Genomic DNA, 19,330 nt, shown 5'->3' with positions numbered 1-19,330 from the left:
AGTGCTGGGATTACAGGCATGAGCCATGGCACCCAGCCTAATATCTAGTAGTTTCTTGTAGATTCTTTTATATTTTCTGTATAGATAATTATGTTTTCTGTGAATAAAGGCAGTATTATTTTTCCTCTCCCATCTCTAAGTATCTTTATATTTTTTTCTGTACCTTATTGCATTAGCTAGGCGTTCTATTCAATATGATGTCGAATAGGAGTGGTAAGAGTGGATTCCTTGCCTCCTTCCTGATCTTAGGGGGAAATCATTTCGTCTTTTACAATTAAGTGAGAGTTAGCTGCAAGTTTTTCATAGATGCTCTTTTTCAGGCTGAGGAAGTTTCCTTTGATTTCTAGTTAGCTGAGTTTTTTCTTTTTTTAAATCGTGAAGGGCTATTGAATGAACGTTGTACTTTTTCTGCACCTATAGAAATAGTCATACAGATTTTCTTTCTTAGTTAGGCTGCTGACACTGAATGGCATTGTGTTTGACTTATGAATGCTGAACCATTCTTGCATTCCTAGTCTAAACTCCACATGGCAATAATAGATTAGTCTCTTTTATTTTATGGATAAAAATCATGGATAAATGACCTGAAGTAGATAGCAATTTCTTAACCATATGTGTGTTTCATAAATCATAGAAACTCTTCCATTCTTAGGGAAGTGCTAACTCTCTTGCTTAACATACAATACAGATAGCATGTTTTTGCTTTCTCTTCATTTGGTCTTTTAGGCCATCAAAAGTGAGGGGAAAGTTAAGAAAAATAGTGTTTACTGGGCAGTGTGTGTGTTTTTCTTATTTAATCCGACTTGATGGAAAGTGAGGTCCATCAGACAATTTGTATCACGAAGTCTTGGAGTAGTAAATGGGAGGGTCAGAATTTAAATGCAGGTGTTTGGGATAAAAGCATTATTAGTTCGCTATATAGTATTGCCTTTCTTTGGAAGTGAGTGGGTATGTTCCTTCATGTGTTTGTGTTTGTGTGAGAGAGACAGACGGAGGAAGGGAAGGACAGGAATTAGGAGAGTGAAGTAGAAATTGATTGAGCTTGATCTGGCTCTCTAAATTTCATTGATTTGGTAAACATTCAAAAAAAAAAGTGTAATGACTACCTTTGTCCCACAGTTAGGATCAACAAATATGATTAGGTACCTGTCTTCAAAGGAGTTCATGAAATAATCAGTTGGCAAGAGGCAAAGTTTGGGAGTAATTTCTTCTACCCTTCATACACATAACCATCTCTTTCTAGATTGACTGGAGAGGGTTCCAGTGTCCAAGCAGGAATGACCAGACATCATGAAACTTTTGAGTGGCTTTAACTAAAATTCTGGGACATGATGTGAGGCCCAACCTTGTAGATTTAGTGAGATCTCTTGAGTAGCTTCTTCGTGTTAATGACCATTCTAAGATTAAAGCAAAACAAGCACAAAATATGATTTCATTCTTCATTCTTCCGTACCTCACAAGCTAGCAGACAAGATGGAAGCATACATAGAAGTGCTTCCAATTTCTGGTTTGTCCTGTCCAACCTTCATTCTGCCAGCAGAACAGTTTTTTGAAAACATGTCCTTTCCTTGCTTACAACTTCCTGGTGGCTCCCTGTTTCTCATAGGACCAAGCTGAAGTTTCTTATCAGGACATACACGGCCTCCACTGATTTGGCACAGCTTCTTCTATACTTCCACAGCTTGATCCAGGCACATACTACTCCTTGGGGTGCTTAGAACCTATCATGATTTTTCATACATCTGGGTGTTTATGCTGAGCCCTCTGTATAGAATGTTGTATTAATCTGGGTCCTTTGCAAAACAAGCACACAGGATTAAACTGGCAAGGGTTTATTAGCGGAAAATGCATGTTGAACAGACAATGGTGAGGGGGCTGGGAAGACTGAGTGCCGTTAGTCCTTGATGCAAGTCTGAGCCCTAGTGAACGGGATAGGGAGAGCTGGTTAGGCAGAAGCTTTCCAGACTGCTGTGCAGTCTAAAGAAGATTCAGACAAGCTATTTGGGAGTCCAAAGTCAGCTGTTAGTGGAATCCGGCACCTTCCAGCAACAGTCTGCTTTAGTATCCCTGCTGTACTCAAGTGGTTGGTTGGAAGCATCCCTTTGGAGGTGTGAGTTAGTACAGACACTAGGATCAATTTCAGCGGCAGATGGGGTCCTTAATCAGTTGTGCTCTTTGTAGTTGGACAACCTTAAGTTGCCTCCTCTTGGCCTCTTTTTGGCTGCCATAAATTCCTTTTCTCTTTCATTGAATTCTTCCTACTTGTCCTTAAAGGGCCAGCTGTATATGTTTTTTCTTCCTAAAAAGCTTTTCATTGAAGGAAAATATCAGAATGTCCATCATGATCCCGTGTCCTGCTGTGATCATACTATAATCTTTGCCTGGCAAATTTTTAATACATTGATATTATAGGACCAAAAATCTGTTTTGGAAATGTTTGAATGAATGCATTGGTGGGTCTTGGACAGGCAGATTTGGGGAGAAGGTAGATGAGGCAGAGGGAACTGCTTAAGCAAAGCCTTAGAGGGAGAAGAATAAAGGATTTACACTGTAGTTAATAATTGTCTTTTTTCCCCAAATAAGTATATCTTCCCCCAAAGTGTCATTTTAGAGAAAGCCTATTATGATGCACAACAGGAGAAAGGAGTGTCTTCCTGGCAGTTGAAAATGATTCATATTTGAGAACTTTGTTGAACAATGTTTTGAGTATTTCCTGAGAGACTTCTTTCCTGAGAGGAAACAGTTGATGGAAATGGAATTTTACTGCTGCCAGGAAAAGTGCGATAAAGATAAAATCTCATGCAACAACTACTACCAGAATAGAAATTTCCATAGAGCAAAGAGATTTCTAAGTCTCAACTAATGGCTCATATGTATTTAGTATTCATTGCAGCTGAACTGTAATTCTGTAATGGAATTTGACCAATTTTGAGAAACTAGTTTGTAATGTATGAATTAGTGGAGACCCATACATCTTGACGTTTGCTGATTCTGCCAGATGTTGGTTATATTTCTGATGGAAAGAAACAGAGAGCTGGCTGGGATCCCAAATCTTAGAATTGCTACCAGCCGCCTACCTCTGCCACATGTTGCACTGGTAGGAGATAAACATGCTGAGGAAGGATAAGGCCTAAAAAAATCACTCTATATCAGCAACCAGAGATATAGCCCCTAATCCCTATGAAATGTTTTACTCTGTTGGCCTGGGTTGAACCATGTATGAAGCAGGCACTCCCTTTAGCCCAGGCCCAAGTCTGCTTTATGCAGTCTACCTCATGTCTTGTTACCTTAGAGTTACCACTTGAAGGCATACAAGTTTCCTTATGTGTAATGTGGTAATGATTACTGACACCTAGCTCATGGGCTTGCTGTGAGGTTTCAATCAGATAATGTTTGCTGAAGGCTTAGACTGTGCCTGGCATAGAGTAAGTGCTCAGTAAATGGGAGTTAAATTTCTTTTATTATGCAATGGAAGCAGGACTCTGAGGGTAACATCTTAATATTTCCAATTGAGTGTTATCAAAGTTAGTTGTACATGCATTTGTTAAATTATGGGCCATAGCAACCCAGGTTCAGGACTCTATGGGCCTGGGCTGCTTTGTCTCAGACTGTAATTAATCTAACACACAGTTGCTTATCTGTCTTTTCTCCCAAGTGAGGACAGTTTGTTGTGACTTGTAGATAAGCAAAATTACTTGCTTCTCCGTTGTGTGCTAACATAGTGTGGAATAATTTTTTCTTGTCTGTCTTATTTACCCATCACTCTTACTTTCAAATTTCTATTATAATTCTCCTTTAGATTACATATTGTTAAGAAAGTCCCAGATGTGAAAATAAGGAACATGCATGATGTATCCCCCTTCCCTTGAGTTTTGCTGATCAGCTTGGGAAGCTAACCCAATAGCTCTTCCCTTCTATATCCTTTCTTCCCTTTCAGTGGAGTAGTTCACATGGGATATTATCTTCTTTGCTTTTGTCTTTTACTACTAGCACATTTCTTTTAACCATCTTCCTCCTCTCTTTTCCAAGTTTTGCCCAATTATATCAAGAACTTCCTCCTCCTCATTCTATCCCGTATGAAAGCAAAACACATGAATTGAATTGTAAATGGTAGGAAATCGAGTATTACTTTTGAGAGACATGTACCAAGGCAAAGGAAAGCCATGTATTAAAATGAGCAAGAGGAAATTAGTATTCGAATTCTCAAAGACATCTCATACTCACTATGTCCAAATCTGGAATCACTCTTTTCTTTAAGCCTTCAGGCCTGCCAAAGCCCTTTGGAAGTTTGTGGCAGTCTACTCAAGATGTTTCACCAGTGGGTTTATTTTATTCTTTTTACACCTACTATTTTTGCTGTGGACCTGGCCCTCATCATCTTTCATCTTAAGATAGTAACTTCTTTTCTCGTCTTTCGTACCACCCTCTCTGCCCTGAATGGCCTATATGATGGCAAAATAAGGTGTTTTTTTCTTTCCTTTTTAGCTTTTTTGTTGTAAAATGAGACAAAGATTTAAAAAATCAAACAAATATGTAACGTAATACAGTATTACAAGGCAAACATGCTTGAAACTCCATCCAGATCAAGCAATAGAGCTTTGTCAGTCACCCCAGAATTCCTTCCAGGTGCCCTATCCCAGTCAAAAACCTTCCCTCCTTCCAAAATAACAATTATCCTGACTTTTAAAGTAGTTATTTCCTTGCATTTCTTTATATAGATAGTGCTGTTTGAAAACCGAAGTCTTGCCACATCCAGTTACCTTTATGCTAAAATCTAGGAATGCACAAATTCCCTAACGGGTTTTCTTTTTGAAAAAATTGTTTTAAAATATTTAATTGACAAATAAAGATTGTATAAATTCAAAGTTGTAAATATGATAATTTGATATACATATACATTGTGTAATGATTATCACAATAACATTAACTAATCTAAATGCCACTCATGGTGTGCATTAGAGCCCCAGAACTTGTTCATCTTCTATCTGAAAATTTGTGCCATTTGATTATTTTCCCATCTCACCCCCTTATCTCTGGAAACCACTATTCTCTCTGTTTCTAGGATTCAGCCTTTCTAGGATTCCACATATAAGTGAGACCATATAGTATTTGCTTTTCTGTGTCTGGTTTATTTCTCATAGCATAACTGTCCTCTAGGTTCATTCATTTAGTTACAAATGGCATGAGGTTTTTTAAATGCTGAATAATATTCCATCGTATATGTATACCATATTTTTTTTATCCATTTATCTGTTGGTCGATACTTAGGTTGTGACCATATCTTGGCTACTGTGAATAATCCTACAATGAACATGGGGGTATAAATATCCCTTCAAGATACTGATTTTATTTCCTTTTCCTCCGGCCATCACAGGTTTTCTCAGGCCTACATTTACAGTCTCCTGTTTTGTTTTGTTTTTGAGATGGGGTCTTGCCCTGTCACCAGGCTGAAGTGCAGTGGTGCTATCACGGCTCACTGCAGCCTCGACCTCCCCAGGCTCAGGTGATCCTTCCACCTCAGCCTCCTGAGTAGCTGGTACAGGTGCCTGGTTACTTTTTAATTTTTTGTAGGATAGGATCTTGATATGTTACCCAGGCTTAGTCTCCTTTCTGTGATTCCTCCTCCCCTCCCCAATACCCTAGTCTCTGTCCAAAACACGCTATTTATAGGTTGCTAGATACCTCAGGTGCCTGTTGGTGTTTGCCAGATGCCTCTGGGTATTGACTCCTGTTGTTCCCTCTTTCTGGAGTTGCTACTCTTCCCATTCACTGGTCAAATCCTAGACCCAACTCAAATGTCATTTCTTCTGTGGTATGCTGCCCTGGATCTTTCTTCCCTGATACACCTGAGGTAGAATGAATTCCTCCCATCCCTGTGCTCTGTGTACATTATAGCATTTTACACATGCTATAATGTGTAAAATACTGTAATGTATTATTTGTTAGCCTTTTTCACAGTCTCTGTTACCTAACAGATTGTTTGTAGGTGCTCAATAAATGCTCGTTGAGTGAGTGAATCTATGTAATCCATCTTTAAAGCTCTTTCAGGGTGTCAAATTTTCTTGAGAATCAGCAAAAATTTCACACAGTGTTAAAAACATGTTCATTTTATTTTCTGTCTATAACTATTATAATATTGCCAGTGTTTGGTTTTACTATCTTTTCTTTGTTTGATAAATATTTGCTATTTTGGCCACATTATTGGTAAAATAGACCTTTGTGGCCTTTTCTGGCTACCTACTCACCATTTTTATTCTTTCAAGGATAACAATAATTATTGAGTACAACTTTGTGCCAGGCATTGTGCTAAGGCTTGTCTGTGCATTATTTGCTGACTCATCACCCTAATCCTTTATTATTTTCATTTTACATGTCAGAAAGTAAAGCTTAGAGAAGTTAAATGAGTTAAAGTTATAACGCTAAAAAAGGGTAGATTCAGGGTGCAAATACTAGGCAGTCTGACTATAAATGTAAAACCCATTTAGAAAAAAAATTTTCTTTTTCCTCTTTGAGACAAAGTCTCACTTTCTCTGTCACCCAGGCTAAAGTGCAGTGGCATGATCTTGGCTCACTGCAACCTCCCTCTCCCGAGTCAAGTGATTCTTCTGCCTCAGCCTCCCAAGTAGCTGGGATTACAGGCATGCACCATCACACCCAGCTAATTTTTGTAGTTTTTAGTAGAGATGGGGTTTCACCATGTCGGCCAGGCTGGTCTTGAACTCCTAGCCTTAGGCAATCCAACCATCTTGGCCTCCCAAGGTGTTGGGTTTATAGGCGTGAGCCATTGTGCCAGGTTTTTTTTTTTTTTTAAACCATTCTCTGTTATTTCTTACTATGAAAGATAACAGTTCTCAGTAACCAACAGTGAACTTTTGCAAAGCATCCATGGAGCACAGCTCATTTGTGGGTTTGCCGCACTGGCACACTCTAGTCAATGCTTTAACCTCTTCATTCCCCCTTCCCTAAATTGCTCCTGTGCAAGGGCCTGTCCAGCTCTACTGATACTAGGTATGTATATCTTGTGGTGAATGGGTGGCAGTTTGGTTAATGACTCTTTGTTAGCCAGAAATAAGAAGGTTGCTTTTATATTGACATGTCTCTCTTCTTAGCCACATATGTCATTTAGCTTATGTCTACTGCCTTAAGGGTTATCATCACTATAAATGATGTGCCTTGTGCCTGGCAAGGTGATAAGTTATATCTTCTAAAATTATATTGGTCATAAATATTAATTGCTATTTTTTAACTTCCCTTTGAGGTGCTACAAGGAAATCCATGTATGAACAACTGAGGAAGCAATTAAGCAGAACAGCAGCACAGGAAAATCCAATAGTTCATTCTGCACATGGGCTCCTGGGCTTACAGAAACTCAGACCAGGGGCCCCAGAGGAATTGGCTTTGAAATAGCAGCAATGGAGGCTCAGCCTTTTGGGGAATCATTGATGGTCATTGGTAGATGGCTCAGATGCAAAAAGTCTAGTCTCACATGAGTGTTTGTCCTGTTTCCCTCATTAACTTGTCACTTTTCAAGGGCAGAAATTGTAGCCTTTCTTTGGTTGAGTCCTGTGCCCCTTAATACTGCCCAATCCTGCGTATGGCGTAGTTATGGCATTGTTCACCTGCAGGCACTTCTTGTCTATTTTAAATAACCCTCTTACTGCATTTTGGTTTCTTAAGTCAGTTTTCCATTTAAGCAAATTGCCAAGGTTTATCTAGAATTTTTGGTTGTGTAAAACTTAGCGGCAGCAGTTAACATTTTCTGTTCCTCTAGCAAATGCCAGGTGCTGTTTAAAACAGTTTCTACATAGTCACCTCTTGTAGTCCTCTCAAAAATCCTTTGAGGTAGGTACTGTTATTATGCCTGCTTTCTAGCTCAGGATGGAAATTGGCATCACTTTGCAGCTTAGAAGATTTCTTGTTATAAAGAAATTTGTTAGGGAGATGTGTTGATGCCCACCTATAGTCCTAGCTACTTGGGAGGCTGAGGCAAGAGAAATCCTTAGGCTCAGGAATTCAAAGCTGTGGTGTGTGATGATCTTGCCTGTGAATAGCTACTGCACTTGAGCCTGGGCAACGTAGTGAGCCCGCATCTCAAAAAAAATTATATTGGAATTTCAGCCACACTTTCTGCCTAAGGTACTGCTTTGTTTGGAAAGGGTACTTAACAAACATCTGTGTGGCTGGGAGGGTACCTCTAGAGATAGTAATTTTTCTCTAGGATCAGTTGTATAATCATTTTGGGAAAAAACCACACCATTTTTGTTTTGTTCTTGTTAGAGAAGTGGCTGTAGCATTTTCTTTCAATTGACACTTTGTGAATAGCTTTTCTAGGAAGTTTTATTTTATTTTATTTTTTGTGGGGTGGTGAGCTTCAAGACTGTATGTTGCTGTTGTTTCTCTTCCAGACTACCCTATTTCCTATTGTAGTCTACTGTAGAAGGGTTTAGTGACTGATGGTCAGCAGTTTGACTCTTTTGTTAATTCCTGATAATGGCAGATGAAGTAGTGGGTTTTCTTGTCAGGTAAAATGTATAAGGCTGCTTCTCAGGTTGACAGGAAGAATAAGCTAGACATACTTCTCAAAGAAAAACATTTCAGAGGTAACTTCTAATTTTGCTTTTTCATTTCCTAACCTTGTTCTCCTATATCCTGCTCTACTCCGAAACAGGTATGTGATTTGGGCAATTCATTTAATCTGTCTGAACCTCAGTTTTCTTATTTATAAGGTTTCTCTAACAATTCTATGAGATAATGCGTATACAGTACACATCACAGGGACTGGAATATAAAAAGCACTCAAGAAACCTTAGCTGTTAATAGCAACCACATGAATATAAAAATGCACACTTCTTCAAGGGCCTGAATGCTTTCCAGGTTCGTGCTCCAGGAGTATTGTTTTTTGTTTTGTTTTGTTTTGAGACAGGTTCTTACTTTGCTGCCCAGGCTGGAGTGCAGTGGCATGGAACACAGCTCACTAAACCTTCAACCTCCTGAGCCCAAGTGATCTTCTGCCTCAGCCTTTGAGTAGCTAGGACTACAGGTGTGCACCACCATGCCAAGGTGTGTGTGTGTGTGTGTGTGTGTGTGTGTGTGTGTGTGTGTGTGTTAGATGGGGCCCAGGCTGGTCTTGAACTCCTGAACTCAAGTGATCCGCCCACCTTCATCTCCCAGAGTGCTGGGATTACTGGCATGAGGCACCACGCCTGGTCAAATTGGTGTTATTATTCTCAAAAGGAAACCTAAGTTGATATCCTGCTTACCCTAAGGAAGGTTCTTCAAAAGTGTTGTACTATTCTTGGCTAAAGATCATGAGAAGGGCAGTAACTAAAAGCACTTTAGTGGCCAGATGAGAAACCAGGTAGATACTGGAAATAGGTATTATAATACCTAAATTTGTGTGATCTTATCCTGAGAACATGAAATTTGGTTTCATCTTCCTACAATGGAAGCAAATTAATGGATATCTAAAAGTGGTATGATGGAGAGGCTTGAGTCCTGAATTTGTGTAGTGTGCTCTTCCATCTAGGATTGAGATTAGGGGTAGGAGGAGGTAGTAGGAGAGGGAAGAATATTTAAATAAGATGATATATTTGGCTGGTCATGGAAATGGATGTCAAGATTCATGCCCTACCTACTAGTAAATTTAATCAAAATCAGAGAAATTAGGAAGCCTCATTGTAGAGCAGATTTTGTTCATTTCCCCTCTCTCTTCCTCTCCTCAAATTCCCCACAATGTGTCTGATTGCAGCCAGATGTGGCTGGGAGTTCCAAGCCTCACCTCCAGAAATTGGTATTCACTAGGTTTGGCCTGACACATGGAGCTTTGCATTTTGAACAAGTTCCCTGGGGATTCTCCTGCAGACCTTCTTAGAAGCACCTTTTGAGAAAACGTGGATTCAAATTAAGGTCCACATACCGCCATAATTGGTCAGCCTGGAATGATCTAGCCGTACACATCCACTTGTCCTCTTGCATTTTTGCCTAAATTGGGAACACATGCATTTCTCTTTACTTTGGGAAAATCAACTTTTTATATTAATGTGGTTGCTAATAATAACTAAAGTTTATTGAGTGCTTTTTATATTCCAGTCACTGCGATGTGCACTGTACAGGTATTATCTCAGAATCATTAGAAAAACCTGGTTGTTTTCTGTATTCTGTAAATAACGAAACTGAGGTGCAGGGAGATTAAATGAGTTGCCCAAATTACATAGCTGCTTAGGAGTATTGCAGGAAGTTTATTGAGATAACCTACTTGAATCTGTACTCTGTTTTTGTTCTTAATTGACCTCAGGTACATGGAGTTGTTGGCTGCACTTTAACTGCTTCACTGTCTTTGGAGCCAAGCAACTTCTTTTTTAATATTTTAGAAACAAGCCAATTTACTTTTAAAAATTCTTTTTAATTGTGGTAACATACACATAACAGAATTTACCATCTTTTTTTTTATTTTTTTATTATTTTTTTTAATTTTAATTTTTATTTTTTATTGCATTTTAGGTTTTGGGGTACATGTGCAGAGCATGCAGTACAGTTGCATAGGTACACACATGGCAGTGTGTTTTGTTTGCTTGCACCCCTTCATCCACATTTGGCATTTCTCCCCAGGCTATCCCTCCCCACCTCCCCCTCCCACTGGCCCTCCCCTTTTCCCCCCAATAGACCCCAGTGTTTAGTACTCTCCTCTCTGTGTCCATGTGTTCTCATTTTTCATCACCCACCTATGAGTGAGAATATGCGGTGTTTCATTTTCTGTTTTTCTGTCAGTTTGCTGAGAATGATGTTCTCCAGATTCATCCATGTCCCTACAAACGACACGAACTCATCATTTCTGATTGCTGCATAATATTCCATGGTGTATATGTGCCACATTTTTCCAATCCAGTCTATCATCAATGGGCATTTGGGTTGATTCCAGGTCTTTGCTATTGTAAACAGTGCTGCAATGAACATTCATGTGCATGTGTCCTTATAGTAGAACGATTTATAGTCCTTTGGATATATACCCAGTAATGGGATTGCTGGGTCAAATGGAATTTCTATTTCTAAGGCCTTGAGGAATCGCCACACTGTCTTCCACAATGGTTGAACTAATTTACACTCCCACCAACAGTGTAAAAGTGTTCCTTTTTCTCCACATCCTCTCCAGCATCTGTTGTCTCCAGATTTTTTAATGATCGCCATTCTAACTGGCGTGAGATGGTATCTCAATGTGGTTTTGATTTGCATCTCTCTGATAACCAGTGACGATGAGCATTTTTTGATATGATTGTTGGCCTCATATATGTCTTCTTTCGTAAAGTGTCGGTTCATATCCTTTGCCCAATTTTGAATGGGCTTGTTTGTTTTTTTCCTGTAAATCTGTTTGAGTTCTTTGTAAATTCTGGATATCAGCCCTTTGTCTGATGGGTAAACTGCAAAAATTTTTTCCCATTCTGTTGGTTGCCGATTCACTCGAGAGACTGTTTCTTTTGCTGTGCAGAAGCTGTGGAGTTTCATTAGGTCCCATTTGTCTATTTTGGCTTTTGTTGCCAATGCTTTTGGTGTTTTGTTCATGAAGTCCTTGCCTACTCCTATGTCCTGGATGGTTTTGCCTAGATTTCCTTCTAGGGTTTTTATGGTGCCAGGGCTTATGTTTAAGTCTTTAATCCATCTGGAGTTAATTTTGGTGTAAGTTGTCAGGAAGGGGTCCAGTTTCTGCTTTCTGCACATGGCTAGCCAGTTTTCCCAGCACCATTTGTTAAACAGGGAATCCTTTCCCCATTGCTTGTTTTTGTCAGGTTTATCAAAGATTGTATGGTTGTAGATAAGTTGTGTTGCCTCTGATGCCTCTGTTCTGTTCCATTTGTCTATATCTCTGTTTTGGTACCAGTACCATGCTGTTTTGATTACTGTAGCCTTGTAGTATAGTTTGAAGTCCGGTAGTGTGATGCCTCCTGCTGTGTTCTTTTTGCTTAGAATTGACTTGGCTATGCGGGCTCTCTTTTGGTTTACCATCTTAACCTTTTGTTTATTTATTTGTTTATTTGAGATGAAGTCTTCTCGGTTGCCCAACCTGGAGCACAGTGCCATGATCTCGGCTCACTGCAGCCTCTGCCTCCCAGGTTCAAGTGATTCTCTGTCTCAGCCTCCCAAGTAGCTGGGATTACAGGCCCCCACTGCCACTCCTGGCTAATTTTTGTATTTTTAGTAGAGATGGGATTTCATCATGTTGGTCAGGCTGGTCTTAAACTCCTGGCCTCGAGTGATCCGCCTGCCTCGGCCTCCCAAAGTGCTGGGATTATAGCCGTGAACCACCATGCCCGGCCCATCTTAACCATGTTTAAGTGTACGGTTCTGTGGCATTAACTGCATTCACACTATTGTGCAACCACCACAATTCTCCATCTCTAGAACTCTTATCATCTTGCAAAACAAACTCTGTATTCATTAAACAATACCAGCCCCTGGCAACCACTGTTCTACTTTCTGTCTCCATGACAAAGCCAATCAATTTTTGTGTTAAGAGTATACCATTAATGTCTACAGCCAATAGCTTTCTATTGAATTTTTAGATAAATAATTTATGAATCAAACCAGGATTTATAAACATATACTCAGAATTGAAACGAAGCCCATAGACATTTTAAACAGAATTTGGCATGTCTTTAAAAATGTGCAGTTGTAGCTTTTAAAGGACTTGAAGTCTGCTCCACTATATGAAACAACTAGATTAATATTTGATAACTTACACATAAGAAAGCTGCACTGAAAGGAAAAACAAGCCCTATTGCTGGGTGGTTCCTTTATGCTTGAGAAAGCAGTTTCTTTGGAAAAGAAATACATTTGTGGTCATATGAATTAATGCAGACTGCTGCATCAGGCTAAAATTCCATTATGCTCAGTAACTTTAAATAATGAGATCATGTATTTTGGGATGTTTTGGACAGAGCAAAGCAATCTATATTAAAAGTGCTGATTATGAAAGCCGAAGCCCCACTTTTTCCTCCCATCGATTTTTTAAAGTTGAAATTTAGAAAGCTGATTTGTGTGGTATACATAGGTATAGTAGTTTTATTTTAAGCTTTTGAAGATACAGTTCCACCCCTCCCAGAGACACACATTTTTGTCTTATCTTTCTGGGAAAAATCCTGAACCTAGAAGCTTCTTTTACAAACTTTGTTCTGTGTCAGATAATTAAAGGTAAGCTTGATGTAGACAATTTTTTATTCTGAAATGTTCTTTGGTCATTATCAATTTTTAACTATTTTCACAATGCATTCTTGTGTTTTAATATTTTAGGCTATCTTAAAATACTTAAGTTGTGTCAGCCAAATAGGGACTGAGGGTGCTTTATAATAGCTTAAAACTTAGATCCCTTTTTATCTAATGCTAAAATCAGTAGGAGTGCATTTTTTCATTCAGGGTCATCTGTCTCTTTAACTCTTTTTCATTTACATTTTATGTAACCAGGATATATATGATTTTAAAAATTTGACAATTAGTCATCAGGATTTGTTTTGAATTTAACAAGTATTATATGTGGTTACAAATTTTTAAACAGGTTGGGTGAGGTTGCTCATGTCTGTAATCCTAGCACTTTGGGAGGCCGAGGTGGGTGGATTGCTTGAGTTCTGTAGTTCAAGACCAGCCTGGGAAACATGGTGAAACCCTGTATCTACTAAAAATACAAAAAAATTAACTGGGTGTGGTGGCACACACCTATATCCCAGCTACTTCAGAGGCCGAGTTGGGAGAATCACCCGAGTCTATGGAGGTTGAGGTTGCAGTGAGTTGACATTGCACCACTGTACTCCAGCCTGGACAACCAGAGTGAGACCCTTTCTCAAAAAAACAAAACAAAAAAAAGACCTGGCACAGTGGCTTATAACTGTAATCCCAGCACTTGGAGAGTCAAGGTGGGTGGATCAGTTGAGGTCGGGAGTTCAAGACCAGCCTGGCCAACATAGTGAAACCCGATCTCTACCAAAAAATACAAGAATTAGCCAGGTGTGGTGATACATGCCTGTAATCTCAGTTACTCGGGAGGCTGAGACATGAGAATCACTTGAACCTGGGAGGTGTAGGTTGCAGTGAGCTGAAATTGTGCCACTGCACTCCAGCCTGGACAGACAGAGTGAAACTCCATCTCAGAAAAAAAAAATTGTATTACAGAAAGTGTGAAGTTTACATTTTTGCTTCATTTAAAGCCCTGTTCAGTTTCTTATCTGGACTTTCAGACGGTTTTTATGTCAGTCTAAGTACGCATACAAATGTGCACAGTACACGTATCTTTTTATACACAGTAAGAGTTGTACAATTCTTGATATTCAATTTAATTTTTAATTTACTATATATTAGAAATTATTTTATGGGTATTTTCTTAGCTACTCATACGTTTTAACAGTCCCACAGTATTCCAGTGTTTGGGTATTCTGTAGCTAATTTAAACAATTCTCTCCTGATGGACATGTGGATTATTTAATTTGTTTGTTTTAATATTATAAACAATGCTGTCATCAAACATCCTTTTACATTTTTGTTTACTCATGTTTATGGAATCACATAAAAAATTTTTAAAGAAAAATTGAAGTAATGATATTATTGAAAGTTTATACGTTTTGCTATGTTCAAGCAATTCTTGTGCCTCAGTCTCCCCAATAGCTGGGATTACAGGCATGTACCACCATCCCCAGCTTTTTCTTGTTGTTGTTAGTAGAGAAGGGGTTTCGCTACATTGGTCAGGCTGGTTTTGAACTGGCCTCAAGCAGTCAACCTGCCTCAGCCTCCCAAAGTGCTGGGATTACAGGCATGAGCCACCACACCTGCCCCCAGAACTAATTTTAAACAATTTCTAAACATTGTATGATTCTATTTATAAACACTTCAGCTATCATTATTATTTAACATAAGAAATATTCTTACATATTTTGGGTAGAAATTCTGTAATAAAAGCACTTTTATGTTGTAATATTAAATGTAAATGTTTTTTTAAACTTAAGGCTTTCCTTGGTTCATCAAATTGGATAACCAGACAGGTTCCAATTCAGATAGTGAATATATCATATTTTCTTTTTTTTTTTAATATATATTTTATTGCATTTTAGGTTTTGGGGTACATGTGAAGAACATGCAAGATTGTTGCTTAGCTACATACATGGCAATGTGGTTTACTGCCTTCCTCCCCATCACCTACATCTAGCATTTCTCACCATGTTATCCCTCCCCAACTCCCCACCCCCCGCTGTCCCTCCCCTATTTCCCCCTGACAGACCCCAGTGTGTGATGCTCCCCTCCATGTGTCCATGTGTTCTTGTTGTTCTACACCTGCCTATGAGTGAGAACATGTGGTGTTTGTTTTTCTGTTCTTGTGCCAGTTTGTTGAGAATGGTGGTTTCCAGCTTAGTCCATGTCCCTACAAGGGACATGAACTCATCGTTTTTTATGGCTGCATAGTATTCCATGGTGTTTATGTGCTACATTTTCCCTGTCCAGTCTATCATCAATGGGCATTTGGGTTGGTTCCAAGTCTTTGCTATTGTAAACATTGCTGCAGTGAACCTTTTTATGCATGTGCCCTTATAAGAGAACGGTTTATAATCCTTTGGATATGTACCCAGTAATGGGATTGCTGGGTCAAATGGAATTTCAATTTCTAGGTCCTTGAGGAATTGCCACACTGTCTTCCACAACGGTTGAGCTAATTTACTCTCCCACCAACAGTGTAAAAGTGTTCATATTTCTCCACATCCTCTCCAGCATCTGTTGTCTCCAGATTTTTTAATGATCGCCATTCTAACTGGCGTGAGATGGTATCTCAATGTGGTTTTGATTTGCATCTCTCTAATGACCAGTGATGATGAGCATTTTTTCATATGTTTGTTGGCCTCATGTATGTCTTCTTTTGTAAAGTGTCTGTTCATATCCTTCACCCACTTTTGGATGGGCTTGTTTTTTTCTTGTAAATGTGTTTTAGTTCTTTGTAGATTCTGGATATTAACCCTTTGTCAGATGGGTAGATTGCAAAAACTTTTTCCCATTCTGTTGGTTGCCGGTCCACTCTAATGATTGTTTCTTTTGCTTTGCAGAAGCTCTGGAGTTTAATTAGGTCCAATTTGTCTATTTTGGCTTTTGTTGCCAATGCTTTTGGTGTTTTAGTCATGAAGTCCTTGCCTATGCCTATGTCCTGAATGGTTTTGCCTAGATTTTCTTCTAGGGTTTTTATGGTATTAGGTCTTAAATTTAAGTCTTTAATCCATCTGGAATTAATTTTAGTATAAGGTGTCAGGAAGGGGACCAGTTTCAGCTTTCTGCACATGGGTAGCCAGTTTTCCCAACACCGTTTGTTAAACGGGGCATCCTTTCCCCATTTCTTGTTTTTGTCAGGTTTGTCAAAGATCAGATGGTTGTAGTGTGCAGTGTTGCCTCCGAGGCCTCTGTTCTGTTCCATTGGTCTATATCTCTGTTTTGGTACCAGTACCATGCTGTTTTGATTACTGTAGCTGTTTGAAGTCCGGTAGTGTGATGCCTCCAGCTTTGTTCTTTTGCTTAGAATTGACTTGGCTATGCGGGCTCTCTTTTGGTTCCATATGAAATTTAAGGTAGTTTTTTGCAGTTCTGTGAAGAAGGTCATTAGTAGCTTGATGGGGATAGCATTGAATCTGTAAATTACTTTGGGCAGTATGGCCATTTTCACCATATTGATTCTTCTTAACCATGAGCATGGAATGTTTCTCCATCTGTTTGTGTCCTCCCTTATTTCCTTGAGCAGTGGTTTGTAGTTCTCCTTGAAGAGGTCATTTATATCCTTTGTTAGTTGTATTCCTAGGTATTTTATTCTCTTTATAGCAATTGTGAATGGCAGTTTGTTCTTGGTTTGGCTCTCTTTAAGTCTGTTATTGGTGTATAGGAATGCTTGTGATATTTACACTTTAATTTTGTATCCTGAGACTTTGTTAAAGTTGCTTATCAGTTTCAGGAGTTTTTGGGCTAAGACAATGGGGTCTTCTAAATATACAATCATGTCATCTGCAAATAGAGACAAGTTGACTTCCTCCTTTCCTAATTGAATACCCTTTATTTCTTTTTCTTGCCCGATTGCTCTGGCTAGAACTTCCAGTACTATATTGAATAGGAGTGGTGAGAGACTGCATCCTTGTCTAGTGCCAGATTTTAAAGGGAATGCTTGTCGTTTTTGCCCATTCAGTATGATATTGGCTGTGGGTTTGTCATAAACAGCTTTTATTATTTTGAGATACGTTCTATCGATACCTAGTTTATAGAGAGTTTTTAGCATAAAGGGCTGTTGAATTTTGTCAAAGGCCTTCTCTGCATCAATTGAGATAATCATGTGGTTTTTGTCTTTGGCTCTTGTTTATGTGGTGAATTACGTTGATAGACTTGCGGATGTTGAACCAGCCTTGCATCCCTGGGATGAAGCCTAGTTGATAGTGATGGATAAGCTTTTTGATGTGCTGTTGCAATCAGTTTGCCAGTATTTTATTGAAGATTTTTGCATCTATGTTCATCATGGTTATTGGTCTGAAGTTTTCTTTTTTTGTTGAGTCTCTGCTGGGTTTTGGTATCAGGATGATGTTGGTCTCATAAAATGATTTGGGAAGGATTCCGTCTTTGTGGATTGTTTGGAATAGTTTTAGAAGGAATGGTACCAGCTCCTCTTTGTATGTCTGGTAAAATTCAGCTGTGAACCCATCTGGACCTGGGCTTTTTTTGATTGGTAGGCTATTAATTGCTGTCTCAACTTCCGCCCTTCTTGTTAGTCTCTTCAGGGTTTTGACTTCTTCCTGGTTTAGGCTTGGGAGGATGCATGTGTCCAGGAATTTATCCGTTTCTTTCAGGTTTACTGGTTTATGTGCATAGAGTTGTTTGTAATAATCTCTGATGATGGTTTGTATTTCTGTGGAATCTGTGGTGATATCCCCTTTATCATTTTTTATTGCATCTATTTGATTCTTCTCCCTTTACTTTTTTATTAATCTGGCTAGCGGTCTGTCTGTTTTGTTGATCTTTTCAAAAAACCAGCTCCTGGATTTATTGATTTTTTTGAAAGGCTTTTTGAGTGTCTATCTGCTTCGTTTCTGCTCTGATCTTAGTTATTTCTTGTTTTCTGCTAGGTTTTGTGTTTTTTTGACCTTGCTCCTCTAGCTCTTTCAATTTTGATGATAGGGTGTTGATTTTATCACATTTTCTTTATCCAGTCATCTGTCAGTGGACGTTTGGGTTACCTACTTATCTTGGCTGTTGTGAATACTGGGTCAGTGAATACTGTGTACATATATGTCTTCAGGATTCTGATTTTAATTTTTTGGATATATACTTGGAAGTGGGATTGCTGGATCGGATGGTAGTTTTATGTTTAATTTTGGGGGGAAGCACCATACTGGTTTTCATAGTAGCCCCACCATTTTACATTCCCACCAATAGTGTTAAAAGGGCTGCAGTTTTTCCACATCCTCACTGACACTTTTTATCTTTTGATTTTTTTGATAATAGCTGTTCTGTCAGGTCTGAAGTGATACCTCATTATGGTTTTGATTTGCATTTCCTTGATGATTAGTGATGTTGAGTTCCTTTTCATACACCTTTTGGCCATTTGTATGTCTTTTTTGGAGAAGTGTCTATTCAGTTCCTTTGTCTATTTTTAAATTGGGCTATTTGTTTTTTTGCTGTTAAGTTGTAGGAATTTCTTTTTTGTTTATTCATTTTTTTTTTTTTTTGAGTTGGTGTCTGGCTCTGTCGCCCAGGCTGGGGTGTAGTGGCATGATCTTGACTCACTGCAACCTCTGCCTCCTGGGTTTAAGCAATTCTTCTGTCTTAGCCTCCTGAGTAGCTGGGATTAGAGATGTACGTCACCACGCCTGGCTAATTTTTTTTTGTACTTTTTATTGAGATGGGGTTTCAGCATTGGTCAGGCTGGTCTTGAATGCCTGACCTCAGGTGATCCACCAACCTCAGCCTCCCAAGGTGCTGGGATTACAGGCGTGAACCACCGTGCTTAGCCAGGAATTTCATGTATATTTTAGATATTAGCCCCTTGTCAGATATATGGTTTCTAAATATTTTCTCCCATTCCATAGGTTGCCTATTTGTTCTGTTGTTTTCTTTGTTGTAGAAGCTTTATAGTTTTGGGTAGTCCTACTTGTGTATTTTTGCTTTTGTTGCCTGTACTTTTGGGGACATACACAAGAAAATGATTGTCAAAACCAGTGATTTATTTTTATGTTTTCTCATAGGAATTCCAGTTTCAGGTGTTCCATTTAAGTCTTTCAGCTATTTTTGTGTTGATTTTCATGTATGGTATAAGATAGGAGGTCCACTTTCATTTCTTTGG

At 38.9% G+C, this 19,330-nt stretch overlaps 1 protein-coding gene and 1 non-coding gene across 9 annotated transcripts in view; one reads left to right on the top strand and one right to left on the bottom strand.

Moving 5' to 3' along the window:
• Positions 1–19,330, top strand: part of ATP11C (ATPase phospholipid transporting 11C (ATP11C blood group)) — a 212,635-nt gene that overhangs the window by 43,733 nt on the left and 149,572 nt on the right. The gene's annotated exons all lie outside the window — the stretch shown is intronic.
• LOC118150838 (U6atac minor spliceosomal RNA) lies at positions 564–686 on the bottom strand. The gene has a single exon (XR_004738969.1). It is a non-coding gene; the product is annotated as a U6atac minor spliceosomal RNA (small nuclear RNA).

Source organism: Callithrix jacchus, chromosome X, assembly GCF_049354715.1.
Source record: "Callithrix jacchus isolate 240 chromosome X, calJac240_pri, whole genome shotgun sequence".
Lineage (NCBI taxonomy): Eukaryota > Metazoa > Chordata > Mammalia > Primates > Cebidae > Callithrix > Callithrix jacchus.
The sequence above is the reverse complement of the archived record's forward strand: the minus strand, read 5'-3'. Positions and strand labels throughout refer to the sequence as shown.